Source organism: Triticum aestivum, chromosome 7A (assembly GCF_018294505.1).
Source record: "Triticum aestivum cultivar Chinese Spring chromosome 7A, IWGSC CS RefSeq v2.1, whole genome shotgun sequence".
Lineage (NCBI taxonomy): Eukaryota > Viridiplantae > Streptophyta > Magnoliopsida > Poales > Poaceae > Triticum > Triticum aestivum.
Genome location: NC_057812.1, coordinates 288,884,668 through 288,899,437, shown reverse-complemented (window position 1 = coordinate 288,899,437; position 14,770 = coordinate 288,884,668). Strand labels below are relative to the sequence as shown.

Genomic DNA, 14,770 nt, shown 5'->3' with positions numbered 1-14,770 from the left:
ATACACGGGTTGACGCCCTGCGGCCTATAGAATCCCGGCCGGCTCATACAACGTGTCCGGATTGGTGACATATCTTACATGCCTTATATTACAAGTCTACTCATACATGGCGGTTTACACTTACGGCCCTTAAGCCATCGCTGGGCTTGGGCCTCTTACCGGCCTATCTATGAACCGTCGTCTGGTATACTCCTGGGCTTCATGGATTAAACGCCACTGTGGTTGACCCGGTCCCTCCTGGGCGGGTCATACCTGATAGTCATATCCCCAACACACATCGATGTTTAGTTGGTTTGTAATGTAGTCTAGTTGCACACACATTTATGTTTAGTTGGCAGAAAGACTAGTTGCACACACATATGTTCAGTTGGCTTTGTAATATAGTCTAGTTGCACACGCATTGATGTTTAGTTCGCCTGTAATGTAGTCTAGTCGCACACACATTGATGTTTAGTTGGCAGGAAGACTAGTTGCACACACATATGCTCGGTTGGCTTGTAATGTAGTCTAGTTGCACACACATTGTTGTTTAGTTGGTTTAATGTAGTCTAGTTGCACACACATTGATGTTTAGTTGGCTTGTAATATAGTTTAGTTGGACACACATTGATGTCTAGTTGGCAGGAAGACTAGTTGCACACATATATGCTCAGTTGGCTTTTAATATAGTTTAGTTGCACACACACTGATGTTTAGTTGGTAGGACATTAGTTGCACACATATGCGCAATTGGCACGCCAATGTAGTCTAGTTACACACACATTGATATTTAGTTGGTAGGACTAGTTACACACACATATGCTCAGTTGGCGCGGCAATGTAGTCTAGTTGCACACACATTGATGTTTAGTTGGCAGGAAGACTAATTCATTGAAACATCCCCATGCGGGATCTACCTTTGAAGAGCACGTTGCGTGGGTTTCAACGGTGAAAACGAATCTGAATTTCGACACGCGGTTTAGAAGATGTCTTTTATAATTTTGAAAAGTAAAAATAAATGCACAAGGGACGAACCACACGGATGATTATGTGCACTATTTGGCCAGGCTGCCCAGGAGCGCTAGCGGGCACCCAACCGCCCGCTAGACGCGTCCCAACATGTTTTGTCCGGTTTAACCATTTTGAAAACATTCTAGAATGTTCCTGGACCGATTTGTATGTCTCTTTTTACACTTCTTTTTGTTTTCGTTAGGATCTTTGGATCTTCATTTTTTTTTAGTTTTTTCTTATTCTACAATTGCAAAAAATTGTTTAAAATCTTCAAAAATAGTTTAGAATTAGAAATAATTTTTTCAAGAACTATTAGGAACTTCAAAAATGTGCACAACCTTTTTTAAAAATAACATGATTTCAAAAAATGTTCATGTTTTCGAAAAAATATTCCCATTTTTTTAAAAGTGCATGGATTAAGCTTCTTCACAATTTAATTTTTTTTCCTGTTTTTGAATTTGTTCGTGTCAAATATGACCTCCCACTGCCCATTTTGACGCTCGGGCAACTCATAGATGGAGGGATGTAATGGCCTGGGGCCCATTTATCATTCGATTAGTTTTCTTTTTCTAGGGTGTTCATTTTTTCTGGTTTTTTCATTTCTTTTCTCTTTTCTTCCTCGTGATTTTCTGGGATTTTGGGCATCTTGCTATTGTGCTGAACTCACTCGCTTTGGTGCCAGTGGGTTGGCTTAGGCTGGTCATAGTGGGGAGTAACGTAGAGTCTATGTTACTACCTCTACAGTAGGTAGTAACATATGTGTAGTGTCATGCATCACCCCATTTATTACGTTACAGACTCATTTTATATTGAGAACCGTTATGCGATGGTAATATATTATGTTATTCTATTTGTCTCTCTCCTCTTTAATTACTTGACACATCATATTATTTGCTTATGTGGCATGCATGTTAGAGCAAGTACAATAGAGCTGAGTCAGCTGGCTATAAGAAATAAACTAGTATATTCTTGCTTAGTTGGAGGAAAGAGAAGAAGAGAGAGAAGGGAAGCGGGCTCTTGGTGAAGAACCAGCTCTAGCACGTTCTCCTAGGCACTTTGTGAGAGTGAAAGGTGGGCCATATAATAAAAAAGTAGTCCACTCTTTTAATCAACTATTGTACATATTGGCTATAAGATGGACTATAGATGACATGGCAATGACTTATAGCCAGCAGTTGGCTATACTATTAACCATGCTCTTACTACATATGTTACTCCCACTATGACTAGCCTTAGTCGTGTCCCCTGCACGACACACCTTCTATTGGACACAATCGGACACAATAAGCATCGCACAAGGGGTGTGCGCTCGTGATGTCCAGGTTGGCAGGCGGCACTGTGCTGGAGAGAGAAAAAATTATTCCTGGGCAAATCTCAACTGAAGCCAGGTCGCACTGGGTGCCACGCGCATGTCTTCCTCTCCCCCACACGCCTCCTGCTATTCCTCCTCGCAAATCCTAGCAGCGGCGGCGGCTTGATGCGGGAGATGGCAGTTGCGGCAGCACCCCAGCCGACATCGAGCACACGGGACATCCGCATGTCGCTTCTTCGCATTCTTCTCGTCCGCTGGTACACCGTGGGGAAGCAACGACTATGGCTTCACAGGTAAGCCAGCCTCGTCCACAACCTTGTTCCTGTCTCCTTCCTTTTTGATCATCTCGTCCACAAGGAAGCGACGGCCGCGGTGCGGACAATCGACGGAAAGTAGGCAGGGAAGATTCGATGGTGGAGCCACGGTGGATGAAGCAACGACGCACATGAGCTTTCTCGCACAGGTCATCTTTCTCTCCCTTGTCCTCCCCATTCCCCTTGTTCTAGATACTCGTTGCTTAAGATGTACGAGTGGGTGTCCAACTGCAATGTCTAGATGGAAGACCTCTGGTTCAGATTTATTTGGGTTCTCTATTCCTTTTTCTCAATGGTTATATGTAATTAGTAGAGCAATTCAATTTTTTACAACATGTTTGTTGCTGAATGCATTGAGTTGCTGGAGTTGTTGTATTAGATGACAACCATTATTCATTGCACCCTTGATTGTCTTACCAATGGTCCAAAAGAAATGCACAACTAGTGAAATTGTCTATGGTTTTGATTTACTTTTCTTACAATAGAGTAAATTTCATAATTTTCGAGTTTGGCCATACATCTATTGGTTTGTTTTCCTTTTATATATGTAGTCAGATGCAATGACTACATATTGTTGTACATGTGGAATGTTTGTATTTGACCCCATTTGTTAACTTTTTACTAAATTTTCTTTCAGTTTCATTAAGTTCCAGAAGTCAATTGTCTGAATTTTATGACTCTGTGATCTGTTTGGTCAGTTTCTTAAATTCTGAACCTTGTGCTCCCGCCTTTGAAGATTATGACTCTGCAATGTGTATCTCTTGATTTAATCTGTTGATATGTTATACTATGCTTAGTTTTCTGCATAATTCATTTGAGGATGATTGGCTGTCAATTGAGGTTGGTAAATGTACTGACTAGTGCGGGCATTGCACAAATGGGATGTTCTGTATTTTCTGTTTCTCTGCAAGAAATTTCTATAGATTGATATTTTGTTGACATCTGTCTATTATATTTTGCTGGTCTTATCTGAAGGGAATACTGATTTTGCCATGTGGGAGCTCATGCTTACGAAAAGTGCCCAACTTTAATATCTCTGTACACACTTCTGTAGAGAATTAAAATCGTTTACTTTTGGTAGTGTGTCTTATTCGACTTGTTCATGTGTCAAACCGTTTGCACTCATTTGCATGCAATTACTTGCAATGAGACTGGGCATAATTACCTATACTTATCCCAGCTTGAGCAATTGAGGGTACTAAAACACAGCCATGCCATTTCTTTTTAACAACAGGAAATCTTTGATTTCAGTGCTATTGGATTCTAGATCCAACCTAAACAATATGTTCAATCAACTAATGTTCATGGTAGAACTAATCACCACTGACACTGGTAGTATAGGGTTGCAAGCCTTTGAAAGGCAGCATGTATTCTGGATCGCACTCTCATCATGTGTAGGTCAATGGTACTACTGACCAGACAGTGTTATTATTTTCTCGAATTGTGTTAACCTTTGTCAAGAATTGATGTGGGCATGCTTCTACTGTTTCTTTTGCAGCCAGCTTGCTGCAGTTAATGAAGAACGAGATAGCTTATGGAAGGACCATGCTATATTGCTACTTTGACTGAATAAATGGATGCGAATGCTAGAGCCATACAAGGTAAGCAGGTTTCATATCCTCGAGAGAGGTTATTTTGCTTCTTCGCTTCTATTAATGTCAAATCTTCCAGTAAACTCTTGGAGCATGAACAAAAATTATCTGCTTATGTCGGCATTTTGGGAATGAGGGTACCCAGACTTGCCTACCTACGGCCCATGGCATGGCTCTGTCGATGGCCTGGTACGGTCCATATTCAGCACCAACAACACAAGACCCTCATGAGGTGGACGACGCCAAGACCTCCAAAAGGAGCGGCCTCCTTAGGCTGGCTCCTGAGGAGCAAAGATTTCTATGCAAGCCCTCACCTCGTGAGGTTCGGATGACGCAAGCCATGACGACCGAGGCCAGACGGGCGCCAACGGGCGCAATACAACAGGCTTCCTCTTTGGTGGTAAAGAGGCAAGTGCAGGCGCGGAGTCCTGAGAAATCGGCCAAAGGTTTCCATTTCTATGCAACATGACCAAGACCGCCAGGACGGCAGGACGGAGGTCATCGCCAAGCCCACCACGGCGTCACGACCAGAAACTTTGTAGGCAAAGACCACCTTTCGTTGGGATAAGATGTACTAATTGTCTCCCTTCGAATTTGGCCGTTGTGGGATCCCTTCTCGCCTTCATTTTGGGGGAAGAGGACCAATGCCACTATAAATATAGCCTAGCCACCACCAAAGCAGGGGGACGAAGCAGAGGGGACAAGGCAGAGACGATGAGGCAGAGACAGACGGATCATTTAGACCATCATCTCCCTCACCAGCACAAGAACACACCTCCTAAGGTTGTTCTCCCACTATACTAGTTCATCCTCAGCCCACCTTGAGGCCAATCCACCACAATGCAGGAGTAGGGTATTACACCGCAAGGTGGCCCGAACCTGGGTAAACTGCCTTGTTCCATTTCCTTCCAGTTCATCGAGCTAGGCTGTGAGATCGACGATTTGGCAGACCCGGGAGGTTGAGTTCTTCGCACGCACCCTAGAATTCGAATCTATCAAGGATATGCGGAGCCCAGAATCTGACATTTGGCACGCCAGGTAGGAGTGTGTCGGAGCCTCTCTTCCTCCGGTCGATCCGCCACCATTCTGTCGTCCCCATGGCTGATGCTCGTCGAGTTCGTGTTGAGCATCAGGCCGCCCTCACCGCACGTGTCGCCCATATGGCGCCTGCGGGCGATGGTGCTCCCCGCCATTCCCCATCGCCCGCGGCCAACGCCGCCACCAGCCCTGCGGCCCATGAGCAGCAGGCTTCCTTGCTGCAGCCTTCTGTGCGGCCTGATGGGCGCACTGCCACTCCGTCGCTGACTCCGGCGGCTGCTTCATCATCCCACACCAACCGAGGGCCGGCGAACGCACGGGCTGCGTTTCTCATGGCACGCAATCTCCTACGCTATCGCCCGGCCAATGACCTCTACGAGGACTGGCTGGACCGCATCGCCGAGCTCGGCAGCACTGCGGGAGAGGCCCCTGCGATGTCCCGCTCGCTGCCTCCCTCGCCGCCTCTCGCGGGCGATGTGGCCCACGGTGCGCCTCCTCAACCTCCCAGGCTAGACGTCGTCCCCGAGCCAAGGCGTGAGGCTCCACGGCATGACCCTCCGCACAGGGCGCCATCGCGCCACGAGGAGAGCTGCCAGGTGGTGCAGCGGCCGCAAGGAGAGGCGCGTGCGCTCCCAACACTACCACGTCAGGCCCGCGTACCGCCCATGGCAGTGGTCCATGAGCGCCAAGATCAGACCCCATCTCCGCGGCGGGGCCCCAGTGAGTCCGGCAGGCTGCCGTGCATTCACCCCGGAGCTGCGCTGCATCATCTGGCCAGGGAAGTTCAAGCCAGACCAGCCTCCACGCTACGATGGCACCCCCGACCTTGCCGAGTTCCTGTAGCTCTACGAGTTGAGCATCGAGGAGGCCAACGGCGACGAAAAGTTCATGGCCAACTGGTTTCCCATGGCCCTCAAGGATGGCGCGCGCTTGTGGCTCCCGAACCTCCCCACGGGATCAATCTTCTCCTGGGACGAAATCTGAGAGCGCTTCATCTCCAACTTCTAGGGTACCCGCAACCGTGCTCCCGCCGTGGGTGACCTGCAGTGTATCAGGAAACAGCTAGGGAGACCTTGCACAAATACATCCAGCGCTTCACCAATGTTCGCCTCAAGATTCCCAAGGTGTCGGATGAAGCCATCATTTCGGCATTCACCGATGGTGTCCGCGACGTCAAGATGATGGAAGAGCTCGCCATACATGAGGACCTGTGCTCAGCTCTGGAGATGTTGAACATGGCAACCAAGTGCGCAAGAGCTGAAGAAGGATGCCTTTCCCTCCTCAAGCTTCTGAAGGCTGACCCAGAAGACAAGAAGGCCAAGGCCAAGGACTTGAAGCGCAAGGGTCCAGCTGTGCTCGCGGTCGAACCTGAGATGAAGCACGACTGCGACCACCCGGAGTCATCCAAGGGCAGCCGCCCATTTTGCGTGTTTCATAACTTACACAACCACACCACCAATGACTGCCGAGAGCTCAGGGCCATCCGCGACGGGCGCCTCGGTCGTTGCCCCGAGCGCAACGACCGAGACTACGGTCGTGGAGGAGGTTGAGGCGGAGGAAGATGGGACAACCGTGACCCCCGCCAGGACTGGTGCGATCAGCCTCGTGAGGACCGCTGGCAGGGCCACCCTCGCAAGGGTCCCTGGAGGGATCAGCCTCGTGAGGACCAACCTCAGTGCAACGCTGGCCTTCCTCCGCTGCCACCGCCGCCAATGAGGAATGAGGACCACCAACAGGATGATGGGGCTGGGGGGCTTCCAAGAGCCTCATGCCATCACTTGCATCCTGGGCGGCGCTCAGGCCCCTGCCTCCCATCGCATCTTCAAGCAGTTCGCTCACGAGGTGAATGCAACCCTTCTCAAGCTTGAGGCGACGCCTCCGCTCAGGTGGTCCAAGTATGCCATCACCTTCGACTCTACTGACCAACTCAAGTGCGTGGCCACTGCTGGCACCCTCCCGATGCTCTGCTCGCCTACCATCAGCAATGTCCTCGTCACCAAGACACTCATCGATGGCGGTGGGGGCTCGATGTTCTCTCTGTTGAGACGTTCGATAGGCTCCAGGTGACGTATGCTACCTCTAGAGCATGCGTTGGTTTTCCCTTGAAGAGGAAAGGGTGATGCAGCAAAGTAGCGTAAGTATTTCTCTCAGTTTTTGAGAACCTAGGTATCAATTCAGTAGGAGACAACGCACAAGTCATCTAGTACCTGCACAAACAATCAAGAACCTTGCAACCAACGCGATAAAGGGGTTGTCAATCCCTTCACGGTCACTCGCAAAAGTGAGATCTGATAAAGATAGTAAAGTAAATATTTTTGGTATTTTTGTTGTATATATATTAGAAAGTAAAGATGGCAAAATAATAAAAGAGATGCAATATAATAAGAAAGAGACCCGGGGCCATAGGTTTCACTAGTGGCTTCTATCAATATAGCATGTATTACGGTGGGTGAAAAAATTACTGCCGAGCAATTGATAGAAAAGCGCATAGTTATGAGAATATCTAGGCAATAATGATCATGAATATAGGCATCATGTCCGTGTCAAGTAGATCGAAACGATTCTGCATCTACTACTATTACTCCACACATCGACCGCTATCCAGCATGCATCTAGAGTATTAAGTTCATAAGAACAGAGTAACACTTTAAGCAAGATGACATGATGTAGAGGGATAAACTCAAGCAATATGATATAAACCCCATCTTTTTATCCACGATGGCAACCATACAATACGTGCCTTGCTGCCCCTACTGTCACTGGGAAAGGACACCACAAGATTGAACCCAAAGCTAAGCACTTCTCCCATTGCAAGAAAGATCAATCTAGTAGGCCAAACTAAACCGATAATTCGAAGAGACTTGCAAAGATATCAAATCATGCATATAAGAATTCAGAGAAGAACCAAATAATATTCATAGATAATCTTGTTCATAAACCCACAATTCATCATATCTCGGCAAACACATCGCAAAAGAGTATTACATCAAATAGATCTCCAAGAACATCGAGGAGAACTTTGTATTGAGAATCAAAGAGAGAGAAGAATCTATCTAGCTAATAACTATGGACCTGAAAGTCTGTGGTAAACTACTACACTTCATCGGAGAGGCTATGGTGTTGATGTAGAAGCCCTCCGTGATCGATTCCCCCTCCGGCAGATCGCCGGAAAAGGCCCCAAGATGGGATCTCACGGGTACAGAAGGTTGTGGCGGTGGAAAAGTGGTTTCGTGGCTCTCTACGATTGATCTAGGGTATAAGAGTATATATAGGAGGAAGAAGTACACCGACGGAGCTACATGGGGCCCACGAGGGTGGGGGCGAGCCTACCCCCCTGGGTGCACCCTCCTGCCTCATGGCCGCCTCACGGAGTTCCAGACTTCAACTCCAAGTCTTCTGGTTTTCTTTCTATCCAAGAAAGATCATCGCGAAGGTTTCATTCCGTTTGGATTCCATTTGGTATTCCTTTTTTGCGAAACTCTAATAGGTAAAAAAACAGAAACTGGCACTAGGCCTCCGGTTAATAGGTTAATCCCAAAAATAATATAAAATAGCATATTAAAGCCCATTAAACATCCAAAACTGGTAATATAATAGCATGGAACAATCAGAAATTATAGATACGTTGGAGACGTATCAAGCATCCCCAAGCTTAATTCCTGCTCATCCTCGAGTAGGTAAATGATAAAAACAGAATTTTGATGTGAAATGCTACCTAACATAATTATCAATGTAAGTTTCTTTATTGTGGCATGAATTTTCAGATCCAAAAGATTCAAAATAGAAGTTTAATATTGACATAAAAATGATAATACTTAAAGCATACTAATAAAGCAATCATGTCTTCTCAAAATAACATGGCCAAAGAAAGCTATCCCTACAAAATCATATAGTCTGGCTATGCTCTATCTTCATCACACAAAATATTTAAATCATGCACAACCCCGATGACAAGCCAAGCAATTGTTTCATACTCTTGATGTTCTCAAACTTTTTCAATCTTCACGCAATACAAGAGCGTGAGCCATGGACATAGCACTATAGGTGGAATAGAATGGTGGTTGTGGAGAAGACAAAAAGGAGAAGATAGTCTCACACTGACTAGGTGTATCAACGGGCTATGGAGATGCCCATCAATAGATATCAATGTGAGTGAGTAGGGATTGCCATGCAACGGATGCACTAGAGCTATAAGTGTATGAAAGCTCAAAAACAAACTAAGTGGGTGTGCATCCAACTCGCTTGCTCACGAAGACCTAGGGCATTTTGAGGAAGCCCATCATTGGAATATACAATCTAAGTTCTATAATGAAAAATTTCCACTAGTATATCGAAGTGACAACATAAGATACTCTCTATCATGAAGATCAAGGTGCTACTTTGAAGCACATGTGTGGAAAAAGGATAGTAGCATTGCCCCTTCTCTCTTTTTCTCTCATTTTTTTATTTGGGCTTTTTTATTTTTTATGACCTCTTTTTTTCTAATTTTTCGTCCGGAGTCTCATCCCGACTTGTGGGGGAATCATAGTCTCCATCATCCTTTCCTCACTGGGACAATGCTCTAATAATGATGATCATGACACTTTTATTTACTTACAACTCAAGAATTACAACTCGATAATTAGAACAAAATATGACTCTATGTGAATGCCTCCGGCGGTGTACTGGGATGTGCAATGAATCAAGAGTGACATGTATGAAAGAATTATGAAGGTGGCTTTGCCACAAATACGATGTCAACTACATGATCATGCAAAGCAATATGACAATGATGGAACGTGTCATAATAAATGGAATGGTGGACAATTGCATGGCAATATATCTCAGAATGGCTATGGAAATGCCATAATAGGTAGGTATTGTGGTTGTTTCGAGGAAGGTATATGGTCGGTGTATGGTACCGGTGAAAGTTGCGTGGTACCAGAGAGGCTAGCAACGGTGGAAGGGAGAGAGTGGTATAATCTATGGACTCAACATTAGTCATAAAAAACTCACATACTTATTGCAAAAATCTATTAGTTATCGAAAGGAAGTACTACGCGCATGCTCCTAGGGGGATAGATTGGTAGGAAAATACCATCGCTCGTCCCCGACCGCCACTCATAAAGAAGATAGTCAAAAAATAAATCATGCTCCGACTTCATCACATAACGGTTCACCATACGTGCATGCTACGGGAATCACAAACTTTAACACAAGTATCTCCCAAATTCACAACTACTCAACTAGCATGACTTTAATATCACCATCTTCGTATCTCAAAACAATCATAAGGAATCAAACTTCTCATAGTATTCAATGCACTTTATATGAAAGTTTTTATTATATCCATCTTGGTTGCCCATCAGATTAGGACTAATTTTAGAGCCAAAGCAGATTACCATGCTATTCTAAAAGACTCTCAAAATAATATAAGTGAAGCATGAGAGATCAATCATTACTATGAAATAAAACCATCACCGTGCTCTAAAAAGATATAAGAGAAGCACTAGAGCAAAATGATCTAGCTCAAAAGATATAAATGAAGCACATAGAGTATTCTAATAAATTCTGATTCATGTGTGTCTCTCCCAAAAGGTGTGTACAGCAAGGATGATTTTGGTAGACTAAATATCAAAGACTCATATCATACAAGACGCTCCAAGCAAAACACATATCATGTGGTGAATAAAAATATAGCCTCAAGTAAAGTTATCGATAGATGAAGACGAAAGAGGGGATGCCTTCCGGGGCATCCCAAAGCTTAGGCTTTTGGTTGTCCTTGAATTTTACCTTGGGGCGCCTTGGAAATTCCCAAGCTTAGGCTCTTGCCACTCGTTGTTCCAAAATCCATCAAATCTTTACCCAAATACTTGAAAACTTCGCAACACAAAACTCAACAAAAAATCTCATGAGCTCCGTTAGTATAAGAAAATAAACCACCAGTTTAAGGTACTGTAGTGAACTCATTCTTTATTTATATTGGTGTTGAAACTAATGTATTCCAACTTCTCTATGGTTCATACCCTCGATACTAGCCATAGATGCATCAAAATAAGCAAACAACACGCGAAAAACAGAATCTGTCAAAAACAGAATAGTCTGTAGCAATCTGTAGGTTTTGAATACTTCTGTAAGTCCAAAAATTCTGAAAAATTAAGAAGACCAGGACAATTTGTATATTGATCTAATGCAGTTGGAATTGGTATTTTATCACTCTCTAGTACAAAATTAAAATTATTTTTGTTAGCAAATACTTTCTATTTTTATCAGCAAGATCAACAAACAATCACCCAAGAAGATCCTAAAGGCTTTACTTGGCACAAACACTAATTAAAACATAAAAAACACAATCATACTGAGGCTAGATGAATTATTTATTACTAAATAGGAACAAAAAGCAAGGAACAAAAATAAAATTGGGTTGCCTCCCAACAAGCGCTATCATTTAACGCCCCTAGCTGGACATAAAAACAAGAAGATATCTAGGTATTGCTATAATAATGATAAGGCAAATCGCGAAAACTCATCTCATACTCCCTATGTTCAGCAGAAAGTTTGCTCTGTAGCAAGAAAAAGTAATCAAAAGGACTAAATTTAATGGGACAAAAGTCCCCAAGATCAAGCTCAGGAGGTATTGGTTCCTCCTTTCGCCCCTCATATTGCACAACCAATTCATCATTATAAGCATTCTTTTCGTAAAAAGTCATGAGCCTTTGTTCAAGAGAAAAACCTAACCCATTGTTCTGAATAGAAAAATTATCATTAAGTTCAGAAATCCTATCAACTAGAATATCGGTAGGAACCCTTTTTCTAAGGTTTTCATTATAAGCAACATGATCTAAAGATTGTAAACGCATTATGTCTTCTTCACAAAAAAGAGTGCTTCTATGGGAGGACAGCCAACATCCACCCTATAGTGCATGAAAATTTCATTGGCTTCTTTTATTATAAATCTGAACTCATGTGCTAAGAAGATGGTAGCTGCCCGCTTAACAAAAGAATGCTTAATACTGGAAATTCTAGAAAAATCCTTTATGTGCAAGGATGCATCTGGATAAATTGTCTTTCAAGTTCAACCACGAGCAAAGATATAGCATCCTCAAGACTACTAGTTCTATGAAGAATAGACCCACCCATAGTGGGCAAAGCACCGATGCAAGTAAATAAATCTTGAATAACCCCTTTTCCATAATATTACCACTACCAATCCGAAACTTTTTAGTGTGTAAGATAGTAGGTTCTTCATGAGGATTATCAAAAGCATCAAAGTTTCCCCCATCGTTATTATTATCCTTTTCAATGATAACTTCCCCAGTTTCAGATGCCAACAAACTGCACTAAGAACGAACACAAAAGAGGCAAGCAAAAAGAGACGAACGGAAAAGGGGCGAAGAAAAGGCAAAGGTTTTTGGAAAATCGTTTTAGAAGTGGGGGAGAGGAAAATGAGAGGCGAATGGCAAATAATGTAATGCAAGGGAGAAGAGTTTATGATGGGTACTGGGTATGTCTTGACTTGGCATAGATCTCCCTGGCAACGGTGCCAGAAATCCTTCTTGCTACCTCTTGAGCATGTGTTGGTTTTCCCTTGAAGAGGAAAGGGTGATGCAACAAAGTAGTGTAAGTATTTCTGTCAGTTTTTGAGAACCAAGGTATCAATCCAGTAGGAGAAAACACACAAATCACCTAGTACCTGCACAAACAATCAAGAACCTTGCAACCAACCCGATAAAGGGGTTGTCAATCCCTTCACGGTCACTCGCAAAAGTGAGATCTGATAAAGACAGGAAAGTAAATATTTTTGGTTTTTTGTTGTATAGATTGGAAAGTAAAGATTGCAAAATAATAAAAGAGATGCAATATAATAAGAAAGAGACCCAGGGGCCATAGGTTTCACTAGTGGCTTCTCACAAGATAGCATGTATTACGGTCGGTGAACAAATTACTGCCGAGCAATTGATAGAAAAGTGCATAGTTATGAGAATATCTAGGCAATGATCATGAATATAGGCATCACGCCCGTGTCAAGTAGATCGAAACGAATTTGCATCTACTACTATTACTCCACACATCGACCGCTATCCAACATGCATCTAGAGTATTAAGTTCATAAGAACAGAGTAACACTTTAAGCAAGGTGACATGATGTAGAGGGATAAACTCAAGCAATATGATATAAACCCCTTATTTTATCCTTGATGGCAACAATACAATATGTGCCTTGCTGCCCCTACTATCACTGGGAAAGGACACCGCAAGATTGAACCCAAAGCTAAGCACTTCTCCCATTGCAAGAAAGATCAATCTAGTAGGCCAAACTAAACCGATAATTCGAAGAGACTTGCAAAGATATCAAATCATGCATATAAGAATTCAGAGAAGAACCAAATAATATTTGATACGTCTCCAATGTATCTATAATTTTTGATTGCTCCATGCTATATTATCTACTGTTTTGGACATTATTGGGCTTTATTATCCACTTTTATATTATTTTTGGGACTAACCTATTAACGGGAGGCCTAGCCTAGAATTGTTATTTTTTGCCTATTTTAGGGTTTCGAAGAAAAGGAATATCAAACGGAGTCCAAACGGAATGAAACCTTAGGGAACGTGATTTTCTCATCGAATACAACTCAGGAGACTTGGACCCTACATCAAGACACGTAACAGGAGGCCACGAGGTAGGGGGCGCGCCTACCCCCAGGGCGCGCCCTACACCCTCGTGGGCCCCCTGTTGCTCCACCGACGTACTTCTTCCTCCTGTATATACCCACGTACCTCCAAACGATCAGATACGGAGCCAAAGCCCTAATTCCACCACCGTAACTTTCTGTATCCACGAGATCCCGTTTTGGAGCCTGTTCCAGAGCTCCGTCGGAGGGGGCATCGATCACGGAGGGCTTCTACATCAACACCATAGCCCTTCCGATGAAGTGTGAGTAGTTTACCTCAGAGTTATGGGTCCATAGTTAGTAGCTAGATGACTTCTTCTCTCTTTTTGGATCTCAATACAATGTTCTCCCCCTCTCTTGTGGAGATCTATTCGATGTAATCTTCTTTTTGCGGTGTGTTTGTTGAGACAGATGAATTGTGGGTTTATGATCAAGTGTATCTATGTATAATATTTGAATATTCTCTGAATTCTTTTATGTATGATTGGTTATCTTTGCAAGTCTCTTCGAATTATCAATTTGGTTTGGCCTACTAGATTGATCTTTCTTGCAATGGGAGAAGTGCTTAGCTTTGGATTCAATCTTGCGGTGTCCTTTCCTGGTGACAGTAAGGGCAACAAGGCATGTATGGTATTGTTTCCATCGAGCATAACAAGATGGGGTTTTCTTCATATTGCATGAGTCTATCCCTCTACATCATGTCATCTTGCTTAAGGCGTTACTCTGTTTTTACTTAATACTCTAGATGCATGCTGGACAGCGGTCGATGAGTGGAGTAATAGTAGTAGATGCAGGCAGGAGTTGGTCTACTTGTCTCGGATGTGATGCCTATATACATGATCATACCTAGATATTCTCATAACTATGCTC

At 43.7% G+C, this 14,770-nt stretch overlaps 1 long non-coding RNA gene across 2 annotated transcripts; it reads left to right on the top strand.

Annotated features, from left to right (window-relative positions):
• Positions 1-2,368: 2,368 nt before the first annotated feature.
• On the top strand, positions 2,369-5,531 carry LOC123151110 (uncharacterized). Of its 2 annotated transcripts, none has more exons than XR_006475496.1 (3): positions 2,369-2,765; positions 4,115-4,217; positions 4,354-5,531. It is a non-coding gene; the product is annotated as an uncharacterized lncRNA (long non-coding RNA). The 2 variants fall into 2 exon arrangements; XR_006475495.1 differs by having other exon boundaries at positions 4,288-5,531.
• The last annotated feature ends 9,239 nt before the right edge of the window (positions 5,532-14,770 follow it).